General features: G+C 37.8%; 1 protein-coding gene across 11 annotated transcripts in view; it reads right to left on the bottom strand.

Moving 5' to 3' along the window:
- The window catches only part of ESR1 (estrogen receptor 1), a 435,454-nt gene that overhangs the window by 364,242 nt on the left and 52,792 nt on the right, over nucleotides 1-18,420 (bottom strand). The window contains exon 1 of one of the 11 annotated variants that reach the window (XM_050786864.1): nucleotides 6,991-15,272. The exons of the other annotated variants lie outside the window; for them this stretch is intronic. The gene's annotated coding sequence lies outside the window, so the exon portion shown is untranslated. Of the gene's footprint in view, nucleotides 1-6,990; nucleotides 15,273-18,420 lie in introns of those variants that run through there. 11 annotated transcript variants of the gene reach the window in all.

Here is an 18,420-nt window from a genome sequence, read left to right on the forward strand (position 1 = left end):
AGGAGATCGAGACCATCCTGACTAACATGATGAAACCCCGTCTCTACTAAAAACACACACAAAAAATTAGCCGGGCGTAGTGGTGGGCACCTGTAGTCCCAGCGACGCGGGAGGCTGAGGCAGGAGAATGGCGTGAACCCAAGAGGCGGAGCTTGCAGTGAGCTGAGATGGCGCCACTGCACTCCAGCCTGGGCGACAGAGAGAGACTCCGTCTCAAAAAAAAAAAAAAAATTAATAATAACATAAAAGTGTCAAATACTTAAGAACAAATGTAACCAAAGATTTGCAAGTCCTCTGCATAGAAAACTACACAAACTATAAAAAATAAAGAAAAGTTAAAGGGGGATTAAATAGATGGCAGGATATATTGTAGTCATGGATTGTATGTTCTTTCTCTGCCTAAGTGAGCCAGAATTGGTTTCAGCTCCTTACCACTCAAGCACCCTAACTGGTACAGAGGTTTTAAGTTGAAGGTACCCCCCCACCATACAGCTGATTTCCTTGCCCTCCATTCATCAAACACCCCTGTGGTTTTCCACCTCTTTATTTTTGCTCCAGTCTTTCTTTATCTGCCCAAATCCACTCATCCAGCACAAGCTCACCTTTTTATGAGTTCTTCCTGTGCAACTCAGTTTAAATTCACTTCTTTTGCCTTGAACTCAATAGCAATTTTTCACATGCGATTAATCTTAATAATATTTGCAAGCGCCTATGTTGATCGTCTGTAAATATTTGTTATTTAACCTTTCTCAATTCATCTCTCCCAGTAGAATGTTCCCTCCAAGAGGACAAAATTCAGACCTTATATTTCTGTTTCACTCTCTGGTAATGCCTTTCATGTGGGAAATCCTCAATATGCATTTACAAATGTGATTTGTTTTGGAAGCAATATGTTGCTGCAATTACTGGATTAAAAATTAGATGACACTTTGGCTCAAGCCAAGTAGATGCAATAGTCCCAGATCTAAGACATCTAAGATTTATATGCTTTTTTCCTATTAATTAGAACAGGGTGACAAACAATGATCCTGGGAGCCTCACCAATTCTCAAGAATTTACTCAGAAAACCAATAATTGGAGACTTTACCAAGAAACTCTATAGGCTCAAATCAAAGAACATAGACTTAAGATTTCCTAGAAAAACAAACAAAAAGATTTAAGATTTTTAAAAATAAATCCTATGTCCTTGAAGTATTACAATACTAGAGGGACACTATTACATTTACAACCACCCTCCACCCCCCACAACCACATGACCTCAAAACACATCAATGATGTTTGGCAAACACAAAAGCTAAGCTCCAATCAACAAATATCACTAAAAGTAGATCAACCACTGTGGGAGGAATAATGGGTTTAATGAGTTGTCATAGAGAATACTCTGCAATTCCTTAATCAGAGGCCAGAGGTGGGAGAATGTTAACAAATGTATAGTAGAAAGGCTTCCATGGGATCACACACAAAATGAAAGATCTTATCTTTTTAAATACTTGACTCTGACTTTGAAATACAAAGGAAAATACATAGAATGTCAACGAATGTGTTCCCTAATTTAATGTGCTGACAATACAGGATAAAATACCTGAAATGCAGAAACTTAACTCTTAAAATGACCAAATAAAAGCATATTTTATAGGTTACCTGAGATTCCTAGCAGGTGAATTATGAAAAAGATCCATAAATTGGCATTGGATGTTACCATCTGTAATAACTCTGGATTTAAATCTGAAAATAAAAAAGCAGGAATACAGACCAGGATGGACCCAGGACAACCACTAACACTACTAATGCTGGGCAGATTTTCCCCACCTCACAAAAATCTGTCTTCAGGATGGAGTTGGCTTAGCCAAGAGCACATGCAACCATTCGTTTCACAGACAGTGGCCCAAAAGAGATACAAGAGGTTCTTCATCTTGTAAATTCCTCCAGCAGAAGCAGAAGTGAAGTAAGAGTGTGTGTGCGTGTGTGTGTGTGTGTGTGTGTGTGTGATTGTTTGGGTGTGTGACTGTTTGGGTGTCTATTGTTCAAGTTACAAGCATCATACAGTGATCCTTGACTGTCCAATCACATTTCTGTGTGTGTATCTCTAGGGTAATCAGGTGGGGACCTAATCCTTTAAATGCCAGTTTCTGAAGGTCCTTTCTCTTGGACTTACTAGTTTCCTCAGATAACACCCCTCCAACCCCTCCAAACTCCTTCATGGGTTGTATGAACTTTCCTGTCAGTCTGGAGGAAGGAGTGGCTAGGGTTTGTCCCAACTAAACATGATAGCCTTCACTTCATTTCTCTGTTTTCAGGGAGCCATTTACCCCTCTCTCCTAAATAGTAGAGGAATTAGAAACTAGGAAGGTATTTGTGGATCTAGTTGCTCCTTTTAAAGACTTTACACCAATTCTGCTTTCAGCCCCAGCCTACCCCCAGCCTTTAGAGGCATCTGTCGCTTCTAGATCCCAAGCCTATCTGGAGACCCGTCGTTAGATGGGCTCGCTGCTCATGCCCTTGCTCCACAGGCGTGGGTTCCACCGGAACTGCTCTGCTAAGCCTTCCACTTTCTAGAATTCCAGTGTTACTCCAGCTTGCTTTTGTCTCCTATCCCATCTGCTTTGTGCCTATGCCTTTTTCATTCCTTTACTGTCATTTTATTTTTTAGAAAATTGTATAGATTTAGGGGGTACCAGGGCTGTTTTTTTTTTGTTTTTTGGTTGGTTTTCCCCAGATGCAGTCTTGCTCTGTCACCCAGGCTGGAGTGCAGTGGCACAATCTCGGCTCACTGCAACCTCTGCCTCCCAGATTCAAGCAATTCTCCTGCCTCAGCCTCCCGAGTAGCTGGAATTACAGGAATGCACCACCACGCCCGGCTAATTTTTGTATATTTATTAGAGACGGGGTTTCACTATCTTGGCCAGGCTGGTCTCGAACTCCTAACCTCAGGTGATCCGTCTACCTCGGCCTCCCAAATTGCTGGGATTATAGGTGTGAGCCACGGTAACCCAGCCACAAGCGCTGTTTTGTTACATGGATATATAGTAGAGTGGTGAAGGAGCCATTAGATCCATTGATACCGTCCTAGTTTCCAAGTCTTTTACCGTTTAGTGGAGAGGGGTAAATGTCTCCCTGAGAAGACAGAAATGAAATGAAGGCTATCAGGTTCAATGGGGGAAATTCCCTGACCCCTCCTGCCTCAAGACGACAGCAAGGCTTGTACCACCCACGCAGGAGTTTGGAGGAGTGGCAACTGAGGAAACTAAATTTCCTCTCAGTTTCCGAAGAGGAAGCAGAGCGAAATTAATCACAGGAATAATGTACATTGTACCCATCAACTAATTTGTCATCCCTCACCTCCCTCTTCCCTTCTCACCCCTCAGAGTCTCCAGTGTTTATTATTCCACCATCTATGTCCATGTGTACACACTATTGATTAATAGCTCCCACTTGTGAGGACAGGTCTTTGTGGTCATTTTAGTAGTGTTTTCAAAGAAGTAGATTTTAGAAGTCTAAACAGGAGCTTCTGGTTACATTTTATAGTAATGCAAAGGGCATCTCTCTAATTAAAGAATTCCATATGCTCAATGCCCACCACACCATTATCCCCTTCCAAATACGTAGATCAAAACATATGATATGTTGCTTTTATGTACATTGAAAACAAAACAATATCTTTCAGATGAATAATGAAGTTCTTTATAAACCCTGAACCTCTCTAACCTTTCAGGTATTATACATTGTTTCTACTTCAGTACGATGACCTGTAGCCTACATTACAGCCACATTTATACGTGTTTTCTGGAAGTAGAGAAAGGCTTCTAATAAATATTATGACATTTAGTTAGCTTACAAGTTCTGATCATCTGCCTCCCAAAACTCCTTTACATCACATTATCATGCACTGGCTCAGAAAATGAATTAGCTTTAAATAGGATTTTGCCCCAGTGGCTATATGCAAAGCTGTAAGCCACTTGTGATCATTACTGTTTTAAGGAAAGACAGTGGTTTTGGAGACTCTCAGCCATGTCGGTGCACATGTTCTTGCTTCCTCTTTCATGCCAGCAGCACCAGTTTTCCCACACAAGAACAAAGCTTTGGGCAGTTTTTCCTCTTCTTCCACTATCTTTGCCCCTATCTACCTTTTTCTGATTGTCACTGCTCCCTCCCTAAGCCAGGCTCTTTCCAATCTAATTCTCTTCTTCCATGAGGGACTTCTTAATGAAATCCTTGCTTTCACCATGTTTCTTCCTTGTTCAAGGACTTCTAATGACTGTCTCTCACCTACAGAGAGAAGCCAAAGCTTCTGAGCAGGCAGGTATGTTCCCCCATCGGTGCACACAATCAGTGCTGAAGCACAAGCCTTCTCTCCTCCCAGGCACCTGAATACTCCGTGCTCACTCCAAAAGGACTGATCCCGCTCTCAGGGGCTGTCTCCATCCACCTAGGTATACCCTTCCTGACCTCAATTATTCCCAACAATGTTCCAAGGTCCTGACTATAATCTGCCTCCGTAACAAGACTTTCCCAGTACCTCTGGGGCAGATCAATCTCTTAGGAAATTAATCTGTCACCATCTGTTGGAAAGCAAATCACACTTTGCCTGGTATCACTTGACTAGTTTACTTGTCTGTGGACTTGCTTCAAATAAAATGAAACAAATTGGCAGGTACATCCAGCTCCCTGAGGAACCACTACAATGCAATGTACATTTGTTTAACAAATATTTGGTGGACGAATGAATTGTTTTTGAAAAAGAATGAAATCTTGTTGAATGGCTATGCCAAAAGCCCATGGTTGCAACTGTAAATCAATTTGTCTGATACACTGAATTTCTGGAAAGGAGAGGTGGGGATCTTCCCAGCATCTCTTACAGTATCTTATTCTCCCAGCTTTGGGCACACTGCCTAGGCTCAAGAGGACACTCAACATAGGTGATAAACAGATGAATGAAAATCTTTAGCATCTTCCTTTCCAAACATTCTAGTCCCATGATTTGCAAAGAGTTGGAGGGTCTGTTCTGCTTTTGCTACCAAAAATTTCTTTTTCTAATTTTAAAATACCAGCAGATGTACTTACAAGGCCCTATCCTCTTCTATCTCCCCAGGAATCTCGCTCCATCAATTATCCATCATGTTCTGTATCACAGCCAAAATGCTCTTTCTAAACCCACATCTGATTTTTGTTATTTCTGTCTTGGTAGCCTGACAGGTCATTCCAAACCCTTGAGTGATCTGTGTACTCCCAGTCTCTCCAGAGAGCCCTGGATTCTAGCCATAATGAACCACTTACAATGCCCCAAACTTGCCAAGTCCTATCTTGTTACCCAAATGGTTCTTGTTGCCTCTTTCCTGAAGACTCACCTCCAACATGTTGCATTAGTCCTTCAAATAAACATCTATGAATCCTTTAAAATTCAGCTCCAATATCACCTCCTCCTGAAAGACTTCGTTGGACAGAGTTAAATTCTTGTGCCTTTGTTTCCATAGTACTTTAATGACGTGGCAAATGTAAGACTTATTTCAATCCTATAAATTATTTGTTTGTGTCTCTCACTATACTGTAAGCCCATACTAGGAGATATGTTGCATTGATGTTTACATGTTCTCTTTATATTACCAGCACCTACCATAGTGTCTGACACTTAATAAATGGTTTCATTGATTAAATAATTACCTTTATAAAGTAACATGAAATTCAAAAGAAAGCAAAGAATGCAAACCGCTAAAAGTTCATTATGTCCTTACAAGGACAAAAGTAAATTATGTCCTCACGTCCTTCATGTCTTGGCTCAAATGTATGTTAAACAGCCTAAAAACAAAATTGGTGTTTTATTCCAAAAACTTATTAAAGAATTCTTCCTATATTTAAATTTATCCAATTATATCTTTTCATGTAACACTTCTCCAAGTGTATCCCAAAGAATACTATAAAAGCAATCATACTAGTTGTTTTTTAAAGGGTTGCATGATCAAAAAGCTTGGAAAAAATTGGGGTAAATAAGTTAATAAAGGTTTTTCTAATACAAACTTCCCAAAGGCTTTAATGTGCTAATCTGCACTGTAAATCTCTTAAGAAGCACAAAATTTGCAGCATTTTTCTAAACTTATTTGAACTTTTGCAATGGAGCATCTTGTGGAATTCATTTAGAAAATACTACTTGCTATATACCTGTTTAAACATAAGTCCTTTGCTCATTTAAACATAGAGTGACAGCAAAGCATGAAGGCAAAAGAGGGAATATTAAAGTATAGTACTTACTGGCTATGCAGATGATCCTAAACTTATTTAACCTCTTTGGGCCTCAATTTTCTTACCTTAGGAAATGAAGTTCATGATACTTGTTTCAGCAGGCAGATTGCACAGTTTGAATAAAATGCTAGAGGTAGAAAACTCAGCATATTGCCAGACACATGATAAGGGAAAAGTAAATGGTAGATATAGAAAATTAGCAACTTAATTTATCACCTTGTAACCTTACACTGACAAAAAAAAAAAAAGAGCCAATAGATTACCCAGATCATAAAATTTCGTAATACTCTGCCCTTTCTTTATTATTATCAAGCACTAAGTTTTGACCTTGCATTCTGTCTGAAAGCTGCTAGTTTAGTCATGTAGCTAGTTGAATCATGTTTCTAAACAGACTAGTATCCTAAGTCAAATATTCCTGCCCTTTCAAACCTTAAAGGAAAATACATAAATATACTCAGTTGCTAACGTGAACATCTTCCTATCTCAGTAGCTCAGTAGTAGGGAGAAATCTACTATAATTTTCTGTGGCTCCTTTACAACTCTTTTCTCTACTGGTTAATGAAAAGGGAAGAAAAGTTCATAAAACAAAATTTTCCTAGTGATCTAAGGGAAGATCACCATATTAATCTGCTCGCCAATTAAGTTTTCACATGAAAGTGAATTGTAGAGATAGTATGAAAACAATTCTGAGAAAGTTTTCAGTTGCATTCATCTGAAGCATTACCCTTTGAACTCCCCAGTCAAAAAGCAGTTTACCTGCCCCAGCACCTCCTGAGTCCTCCAATCTTTTCTCCCTTGCTGGGCTCCAAGCACAATGGACTCCAGTGATTCTCCATTCTCTCAGAAATGCTCCCACCTTAAGGCTTAGCACTGGCTCTTTCTTCTGCCTGGAAATTCCTTCCCTGGATAGCGACTGTCTCACTTCCTCATGTCCTTCATGTCCTGGCTCAAATGTTCTCAGGAAGGCTTATCTTGACAGTACTCTTGCACCCTTCCTCCACACCCACACAGCCAATCTGCCTTGCCTGGCTCGACCTTTGCTCTTTCCTGTAGCATTTACCACCTTTTGACACCTAGACCTACTTAAGTTTATTGTTAATCATCTGCCTGCCTCCACCACAAGATGTAAATTCTAGACCACAAGGTGTAAACTCTACACGGCAAGATGTAAACAATGGCAAGATGTTGGTCTAGGTTGTTTACTGATGGAGCTGAGCATCCAGAACACTACTTTGACATAGTAAAAGCTCAGTATTTTTTTGGTTGAATGGATACCATAAATTGGATTGTATCTAGATTGCAGATGAAGGCAGAGCTTGATGAAAGGGACGTGATGAAGGGAAGAATGAGGAACTACCAAGATTGGGGTGCTTTTCTTCTTTCCTCACCTCCAACTGATTTAGGGTGTTTCTCCCACTCCCTAAGAAGTGGAGGAAGAAAAGAACAGCTAAGATAAGAGAGAAGAGGGGAGTGTAATGGTAAGAGGAGAAAGAGAAAAGGTACAGCCACAAATGGGCACTCATCTGAAAACAGGGAGAACAAAGTTGAAGGTTTCCAACCGGACTCTGAGCAGCATTCCACTCTGCCCTGCTCTCCTTTTCCCTTGTTGAAATTGAAACTAACTAAAAGATATTTTTAAGGCCTAATAAAACTGCATGATTTAAACAGACATCACTAATTGTCAGCAAACAACAAGGATTTTCTGGGGCACCATAACCTATTTTTCAGTCATTTAGATAGTAAAACCACTCCTTCACCTCTACATTCAGCCCATTGTCAAGGACAGATGTGATTTCTTTTTATCTCAGTCCTTGTATAATTTTTCACACTAATATAATATTTTAGTAAAAGGCGGAAAGGGAAAAATCTCATGCGTGGTTTCAAAATGAGAAGCCCAACTCCTTGGTCACCAAAAATAATTCATTATTTAATTAACTTGCCAAGACTTCTTATTTGCTTAGTAAATGTTAGTCTCTGTGCCTGTGCTGAAGCATTAAAATGGTAAGTTGTGACTCTTGGTTATAATTTAGTGCAGTGTTTTTCACTTATGTTCCTTCTCCAGAGAGAACCTTCCAGATGTGGTTGACTTCCTCAAGACAATTTCTTATTACTAATTCATAGACAAGAAGGTATATCTTTTGTATATTCTCACCAAACAAGATTTTTAATTGAATTTTATTTTCCCATTTTATATTTTGAATAGACTTTCGTATATTTTTCAAATACAAAGCGTTATACCATTTTGTCACAATGTTTTCGTTCACTTATTCATTCATTCATCAGATGTCTATTGAGTGCTACTAGATGCTGGCTAGGTGATATGGTTAAAATGGTGAGGAATAAGGAAAATGTTGTCTTAAATTGTATGTGCAACACCAACAAAGAGCTCCTCCACACTCCCCAGCACCTTTGCTCCTTGAGAATTACTAATTTAGTATAACATATAAATTTAGTATTGAATTCCATCTAAAACTCTTGTGTATATGATTTTTCAAAACACAGTTATTCCTATTCTCATTCTTAAATTTTATTAATTCAATCAGTTATCCAATTCAATTATCTAATTCTTAAATTTAATTTCTTATTATTATAAAAATCATACATGATTAATATGGAAAATTTGGAAAATATAAAAAAGTAGAAGAAGCAAAGATGTTTCATTCATAACCCTACCACCAGGGTCAACCAATAATAATGGTTTAAGACATTTTTTCCTTCCAGTTTTATTCCTTTTGCTGGATTAGCTTTACACTAAAAAGAAACATAGCAAGAAAGCCAATATGAAGAAAATTAATCCTATGGAAAAACCTAACACAAGATCTAAATAATGTAGAAATATATCATGTACTTGGATTACAAGATACTATTGCAAAACTGTCAAATCATTAGGACATACCTATAACTTCATTACAACCATAAACCAACTGTGCTTTACTCTTACTTGTTTATAGTCTTTTTTAATAAAGCTGAAGAAAATTAATTTAAAATAAATATGGAAGACTGAAGGTTGAAAACCAGACCAAGGGGCAAGATGACCAAATAGGAACAGCTCCAGTCTGCAGCTCCCAGTGAGATCAATGCAGAAGACAGGTGATTTCTGCATTTCCAACTGAGGTACTCAGCTCATCTCACTGGGACTGGTTAGACAGTGGGTGCAGCCCACGGAGGGCGAGCCGAAGCAGGGTGGGGCATTGCCTTACCCAGGAAGCCCAAGGAGTCAGGGAACTCCCTCCCCTAACCAAGGGAAGCCCGTGAGGGACTGTGCCCTAAGGAACAGTGCACTCTGGCCCAGATACTACTCTTTTCCCATGGTCTTTGCAACCCACAAACCAGGAGATTCCCTTGGGTGCAGACCAGGAGATTCCCTTGGGTGCCTACACCTCCAAGGTCTTGGGTTTCAAGCAAAAACTGGGCAGGCATTTGGTCAGACACTGAGCTAGCTGCAGGATTTTTTGTTTTTCATACCCCAGTGGCTCCTGGAATGCCAGCGAGAGAGAACCATTCACTCCCCAGGAAAGGGGGCTGAAGCCAGGGAGCCAAATGGTCTAGCTCAGTGGATCCCACCCCCACAGAGCTCAGCAAGCTGAGATACATGAGCGTGAAATTCTTGTTGCCAGCACAGCAGTCTGAACTTGACCTGGGACACTCAAGCTTTGTCGGGGGAGGGGCATCCACCATTACTGAGGCTTGAGTAGGCAGTTTTCCCCTCACGGTGTAAACAAAGCCACCAGGAAGTTCGAACTCAGCAAAACCACTGTAGCCAGACTGTCTCTCTAGATTCCTGCTCACTGGGAAGGGCATCTCAAAAGAAAGGCAGCAGTCCCAGTCAGGGGCTTATAGATAAAACTCCCATCTCCCTGGGACAGGGCACCTGGGGGAAGGGACAGCTGTGAGCACAACTTCACCAGATTTAAACATTCCTGCCTGCTGGCTCTGAAGAGAGCAATGGATCCCCCAGCACAACATTTGAGCTCTGCTAAGGGACAGACTACCTGCTCAAGTGGGTCCCAGACTCCCATGCCTCCTGACTGGGAGACACCTTCCAGCAGGGGTGGACAGACACCTCATACTGGAGAGCTCTGGCTGGCATCTGGCAGGTGCCCTTCTGGGACAAAGCTTCCAGGGGAAGGAATAGGCAGCAATCTTTGCTGTTTTGCAGTCTCCGTTAGTGATACCCAGGCAAACGGGGTCTGGAGTAGACCTCCAGCAAACTCCAGCAGACCTGCAGTAGAGGGGCCTGACTGTTAGAAGAAAAACTAACAAACAGAAAGGAATAGCATTAACATCAACAAAAAGGACATACACACAGAAACCCCATCCAAAGGTCACCAACATCAAAGACCAAAGGTAGATAAATCCACAAAGATGAGGAAAAACCAGTGTAAAAAGGCTGACAATTCCAAAAACCAGAACACCTCTTCTCCTCCAAAGGATGACAACTCCTCGCCAGCAAGGGAACAAAACTGGATGGAGAATAAGTTTGATGAGTTGACAGAAGTAGGCTTCAGAAGGTGGGTAATAACAAACTCCTCTGAGCTGAAGAAGCATGTTCTAACCCAAGGCAAGGAAGCTAAGAACCTTGAAAAAAGGATAGAGGAATTGCTAACTACAATAACAAGTTTAGAGAAGAACATAAATGACCTGAAATGATGGAACTGAAAAACACAGCACAAGAACTTTATGAAGCATACACAAGTATCAATAACTGAATCAATTAATCAGAAGAAAGGATATCAGAGATTGAAGATCAACTTAATGAAATAAAGCATGAAGACAAGGTTAGAGAAAAAAGAGTGAAAAGGAATGAACAAAGCCTCCAAGAAATATGGGACTATGTGAAAAGACCAAACCTACATTTGATTGATGTACCTGAAAGTGACAGAGAGAATGGAACCAAGCTGGAAAACACTCTTCAGGATATCATCCAGGAGAATTTCCCCAACCCAAGACAGGCCAACATTCAAATTCAGGAAATACAGAGAACATCACAAAGATACTCCTCGAGAAGAGCAACCCCAAGACACATAATCATCAGATTCACCAAGGTTGAAATGAAGGAAAAAATGTTAAGTGCAGCCAGAGAGAAAGGTCGTGTTACCCACAAAAGGAAATCCATCAGACTAACAGCAGATCTCTCTGCAGAAACCTTGCAAGCCAGAAGAGAGTGGGAGTCAATATTCAACATTCTTAAAGAAGAGAATTTTTAACCCAGAATTTCATATCCAGCCAAACTAAGCTTCATAAGTGAAAGAGAAATAAGATCCTTTACAGACAAGCAAATGCTGAGAGATTTTGTCACCACCAGGCCTGCCTTACAAGAACTCCTAAAAGAAGCACTAAATATGGAAAGGTAAAACCGGTACCAGCCACTGCAAAAACATACCAAATTGTAAAGACTATCAACACTATGAAGAAACTGCACCAACTAACGGGCAAAATAACCAGCTAGCATCATAATGGCAGGATCAAATTCACACATAACAATATTAATCTTAAATGTAAACGGATTAAATGCCCCAATTAAAAGACACAGACTGGCAAACTGGATAGAGTCAAGACCCATTGGTGTGCTGTATTCAAGAGACCCGTATCACATGCAAAGACACACATAGGCTCAAAATAAAGGAATGGAGGAAGATTTACCAAGCAAATGGAAAGCAAAAAAAAAAAGCAGGGGTTGCAATCCTAGTCTCCGATAAAATAGACTTTAAACCAACAAAGATCAAGAAAGACAAAGAAGGGGATTACATAATGGTAAAGGAATCAATGCAACAAGAAGAGCTAACTATCCTAAATATATATGCACCCAATATAGCAGCACCCAGATTCATAAAGCAATTTCTTAGAGACGTACAAAGAGACTTAGACTCCCACACAATAATAGTGGGAGACTTTAACACCCCACTGTCAATATTAGACAGATCAATGAGACAGAAAATTAACAAGGATATTCAGGTCTTGTACTCACCTCTGGACCAAGCAGACCTAATAGACATCTACAGAACTCTCCACTCCAAATCAACAGAATATACATTCTTCTTAGCACCACATCACACTTATTCTAAAACTGACCACATAATTGGAAGTAAAACACTCCTCAGCAAATGCAAAAAAACCAGAAATCATAACAAACCGTCTGTCAGACCACACTGCAATCAAATTAGAACTCAGGATTAAGAAACTCACCCAAAACCACACAACTATGTGGAAACTAAACAACCTTCTCCTGAATGACTACTGGGTAAACAACAAAATTAAGGCAGAAATAAATAATTTATTTGAAACCAATAAGAACAAAGACACAATATACCAGAATCTCTGGGACACAGCTAAAGCAGTGTTTAGAGGGAAATTTATAGCACTAAATGCCCACAAGAGAAAGTAGGAAAGATCTCAAATTGACACTCTAACATCACAATGAGAAGAACTAGAGAAGCAAGAGGAAACAAATTCAAAAGCTAGCCGAAGATAAGAAATAACTAAGATCAGAGCAGAACTGAAGAAGATACAGACACAAAAAAACTTCAAAAAAATCAGTGAACCTAGGAGCTGTTTTTTTGAAAAGATTAACAAAACAAACAAACAGAGAGCTAAATCATGAGTGAACTTCCATTCACAATTGCTACAAAGAGAATAAAATACGTAGGAATACAACTTACAAGGGAAGTGAAGGACCTCTTCAAGGAGAACTATAAACCACTGTTCAAGGAAATAAGAGAAGACACAAGGAAATGGAAAAACATTCCATGCTCTTGGATAGGAAGAATCAATATCGTGAAAATGGCCATACTACCCAAAGTAATTAATAGATTCAATGTTATCCCCATCAAGCTACCATTGACTTTCTTCACAGAATTAGAAAAAACTACTTTAAATTTCATATGGAACCAAAAAGAACCAAATTTCACATAGAACCAAAAAAGAGCCCATATAGCCAAGAAAATCCTAAGCAAAAAGAAAGCTGGAGGGATGATGCTACCTAACTTCAAACTATACTACAAGACTACAGTAACAAAAACAGCATAGTACTGGTACCAAAACAGATATATAGACCAATGGAACAGAACAGAGGCCTCAGAAATAATGCCACACATTACAACCATCTGATCTTTGGCAAATCTGACAAAAACAAGCAATGGTGAAAGGATTCCCTATTTAATAAATGGTGTTGGGAAAACTGGCTAACCATATGCAGAAAACTGAAACTGGATCCCTTCCTTACACCTTATACAAGAATTAACTCAAGATTAAAAACTTAAATGTAAGAACCAAAACCATAAAAACCCTAGAAGAAAACCAAGGCAATACCATTTAGGACACAAGCACGGACAAAGACTTAATGACTAAAACATCAAAAGCAATGGCAACAAAAGGCAAAATTGACAAATGCGATCTAATTAAACTAAAGAGCTCCTGCACAGTAAAAGAAATTATCATCAGCATGAACAGGCAACCTACAGAATGGGAGAAAATTTTTGTAATCTTTCCATCTGACAAAGGGCTAATATCCAGAATCTACAAGGAACTTAAACAAATTTACAAGAACACAAAAAAAAATCCCATCAAAAAGTGGGTGAAGGATATGAACAGACACTTCTCACAGGAAGACATTTGTGCGGCCAACAAACATATGAAAAAAAGCTCATCATCACTGGTCATTAGAGAAAGGCAAATCAAAACCACAAATAGATACCATCTCATGCCAGTTAGAATGGTGATCATTAAAAAGTCGGGAAACAACAGATGCTGGGGAGGATGTGGAGAAATAGGAATGCTTTTACACTGTTGGTGGGAGTGTAAATTAGTTCAACCATTGTGGAAGACAGTGTGGTGATTCCTCAAGGATCTAGAACTAGAAATACCATTTGACCCAGCAATCCCATTAGTAGGTATATACCCAAAGGATTATAAACCATTCTACTCTAAAGACACATGCACATGTATGTTTATTGCAGCACTATTCACAATAGCAAAGACTTGGAACCAACCCAAATGTCCATCAATGATAGACTGGATAAAGAAAATGTGGCACATATACACCATGGAATACTATGCAGCCATAAAAAATGATGAGTTCATGTCCTTTGTAGGAACATGGATGCAGCTGGAAACCATCATTCTCAGCAAACTAACATAGGAACATCAAACCACACACCACACTCATAAGTGGGAGTTGAACAATGAGAACATATGGACACAGGGAGGGGAACATCACACACCAGGGCCTGTCAGGGGGTGGGGAGCTAGGGGAGGGATAGCATTACGAGAAATACCTAATGTAGATGACGGGTTGATGGGTGCAGCAAACCACCATAGCATGTTTATACCTATACTGTAACAAACCTGAACGTTCTGCACATGTATCACAGAACTCCAAGTGTAATAATTTTTTTAAAAATTCAATTTACCATAATTTTATTGACCTTTTCTTTATAGAAATTTTTGCTTTTGTGGTCAAAAAGTGGTCAACTCTTGGCAATTTCATATGGTTCGAGCTAATATTTTGCAGCTATGTTGCTGATGGTTGTTGGTTCAGGTTTGTTACATTTTTCTGATATATTGTGTGATAAACATTTTTTACTTTAAAGTCTATTTCACCTGCCATTTATATGGTTAGAGCATCTTTATTTTGATCAGTATTTTTAAAATGTAATCCATATATCTTTCTTCTGATTAAATCCTATTTGGACTGAAAAAAAAAAGGAAAACCAGGTCAGTATTATAAATAATATTAATGAGTGGGGAGCATCAAACTTGCCAAATGTTAAAATGGACTATACAGCTATTATAATCAAAGCAATATGTCTCAGGCCTGGCAACAAATAAATAGATTAGTGGATTAGAGAAAAGAATTTTTAAAATTGATGCTAATGTAATTTAATTTATTGGAGAAAAGATTATTTAACATGTGATGTTCAAACAATTGGTTCTTTATATAAAAAGAGATGCAGTTGAGCCTTCCACTTTTATATAAAAAAATTCCAGATGTAAAAAACACTAAATGTTAAAAATAATAAAATAAAAAATAGAAATTTTTAGAAGAAAATTTTAGAAAATAGGAGGTGGGAAGACTTTTTGAAGTAAGATAGGAAATTCAGAATATGTATAGGAAGAAAAATTTTATTTCATACAATTATTTTTTAATTTTGTAGCAGAAAATTACAAAAGTAAAATCAAAGGAGAAATTATTGATGGGGTAAGATTTAGCAATTCACTGACCAAAAAAAAAAAAAAAAAAAAAAAAAAAAAAACTACAGAAAAAATGCTCAGCATCACTATAATCATCAGAAAATGGAAATTAAAACCGCAATGAGATATCATCTCATATCTGTTAGAATGGCTGTTATGAAAATGACAAAAGATTAAAAGTGTTAGCAAGGATGGGGAGTAAAGAGAACCTTTGCACACTCTTGGTGGGAAGGTATGTTAGTACAGCCGCTATGGAAAACAGTATGGAGTAATCACACAATTACCGAATGATTCAGCAATCCCACTACTGGGTATATGCCCAAAGGGAATGTCTTCAGTATATCAAAGCCATATCTGCACTCCCATATTTATTATAGCATTATGCATAATAGTTAAGAAGCAGAATCAATCTAAGTATCCATCAACAGATGAATGGATAAAGAAAATATCGTATATGTTCACAGTAGAATACCATTCAGACTTAAAAATAGAGAAAAATATTGTCATTTGCAACAACATGGATGAACCTAGAGCACATTATGAGCACATTATATTAAGCGAAATAAGCCAGGCACAGAAAGACAAATACCAAATGACCTCATTATATGTAGAATCTAAAAAAGTTGATCTCATAGATGTAGAGAGTAGAATGGTGGTTACCAGGGCTGGGGCAGTGGGGGGCAGATGGGTGGGAGGCAAGGGTTGGAAAGACGTTGGCCAAAGGATGCAAAACTTCAGTTAAATAGGAAGAGTAAGTGTAAGGATCCACTGTACAACATGGTGACTATAGTTAATAACAATATATTATAGTCTTGAAAAATGCTGAGAGGTTTTAAGTGTTCTCACCATAAAAATGATAACTTCATGAGGTAATGCATATGTTAATTAGCTATATTTAGCCATTCCACAATGTGTGTATATATATATCTCGATATGATATATTGAGATATACGTATACCTCAAAACATCATATTATACACAATAAATACATACAACTTTATCTGCCAAGTTTTAAAATCTATAATATTCAAAGAACTTTTACAAATTTTTGATAAGAGAAAAGCAACTATATAAGGGAGAAATAGGTCAAGGATATCCATTGGTAATTGACAGATAAGAAAATCCAAAGGAACAACAATAATGTGAAAAGATGCTTAAGCTCATTAGAAGTCAAGAAAATGAAAAGAAAATTAACAATGCTTACTCATTAGATCAGCAAGGATTAGAAAGCAGGGTAATAGGAGTACTAGTGAGGAAAATGATGCTCTCAAACATCACTAGTGGGACTGTGATTTGCTATATTATTTTTAGAAAATAATATGAAAAAACCATAAAACTGTAAAGATACACATGCCTTTTAAACCAGCAATTCTACTCCTGGGACTTAAACACCATAAAAATAAAACCCCCAATTACTAAGAATATGTATCTAAGAATATTTGTAATGACAGCATTTTTTTATATGTTGAAAACTTTTCACAACAGAGTATCAGTTGAAAGCAGATTACTTGAATAAATTATAGTAAATTCATGCTGCACGCAACTACTGAAAAGAATGAGATAGAGCTATAAGATTTATCAGAATCTTTAAGATATATTGCAAAGTGAGAAAACCAAGATACAGAGTAATACACACACACGTATATATTATGTATATAACCTTATCCCACAATTTATGATAAAGAGGGACCATTGCCCTGAAAATCAGTGCATGTGTAAGTATTGGGTTGAGTGAGCATGGAGCAAAGAATAGAGGATACACATCAACCTGTATTTATTGGTTTCTCTGAAGGGGTACAGAACAAGAAAAGAGAAAGGAAAAAGGGAAGAAAAAAAAACCCCAAAATCTCTGTAACATAATAGAAAATATGCATTGCACAATAACAAGAGAAAATGTAAAAAATAAAATTCTATCTGTTAAATTAATGGAAATTACCTATTATATTTAATAATAGAATAAGTTCATAGACAAGGACTATAAGGGGCATAGCCAAATAAAATCATGATTTGATTTCTAGACGTGATTTTGAAAATTTTTGCTTGGAATTTTTAAATAGAACTTCTACAATATAATCATGTTTTAAAAGGAAGTAAAAAAAAAAATCTGGCAATACTTCTTAAGGACTTTATAAAGAACTTTGCCCCTTGACATTCTATTTCCACTTTTTGGAATTACTCTTAAGGAAATAAACAGATGTGGACCACAATCCTTGTTAAAACACCTAAGTGTAAATAAATTCTAATGTTAAATAAAATCTACAACATACAACAATATTTCAATTTGCAAAATATATACCTGTGTGTGTATCTATTTTATGCATATATTTTATGTATAAATATAATGTGTATATATACATATATACAATAGATATTACAAACAGAAATTGTGTGGTATCTTGGATTTTTATTAATTATATTGTGGGAATATTTTCTGTTTTTTAATTTTCATATATACTCAAATATGTATACCTATACACATACATATTGCTAACAAAAAGATGAAAAGAAAATGTACTAAAATATTGTTAGTGATTGTCTATAGCTGATGAGAATAAGTGATTTATGTATGTCTTAATGCTTATCTCTTTTCTAAACTTGCTGAAATTAATATGCATTCAACAATATGCAAAATGCAATAATCATTTTAAATGGAAGCATAAGAAAGCTAGTGATTTCATTTTGAAATGAACATTGGCATTTCTAGTCAATTCTACATGTTCAGAGGCATAGCCTGCCTCCAGTGCTCCTTCAACATTAGAGCTTTGTGCTAGACGCTCAGTAACCTCAACACACAGCTTACATCCCTTGGATAAAGTTCGAAGCACAGCCCTCTAGATTAGCAAACTATCCTGCCAGTATCATATAAACCCTGGAACACTACAAATCCTCACGTTTTGAGGACAAATCCTTCCAGTAGGCAGCTCTCAGAGAGGCTACACAGAAAGCCTTCCTATGACTCCTAATCAGTAAAGCTGTTTTTTTTTATTTTACCTCTAC

The sequence above is a fragment of the Macaca thibetana genome, chromosome 4 (assembly GCF_024542745.1).
Source record: "Macaca thibetana thibetana isolate TM-01 chromosome 4, ASM2454274v1, whole genome shotgun sequence".
Lineage (NCBI taxonomy): Eukaryota > Metazoa > Chordata > Mammalia > Primates > Cercopithecidae > Macaca > Macaca thibetana.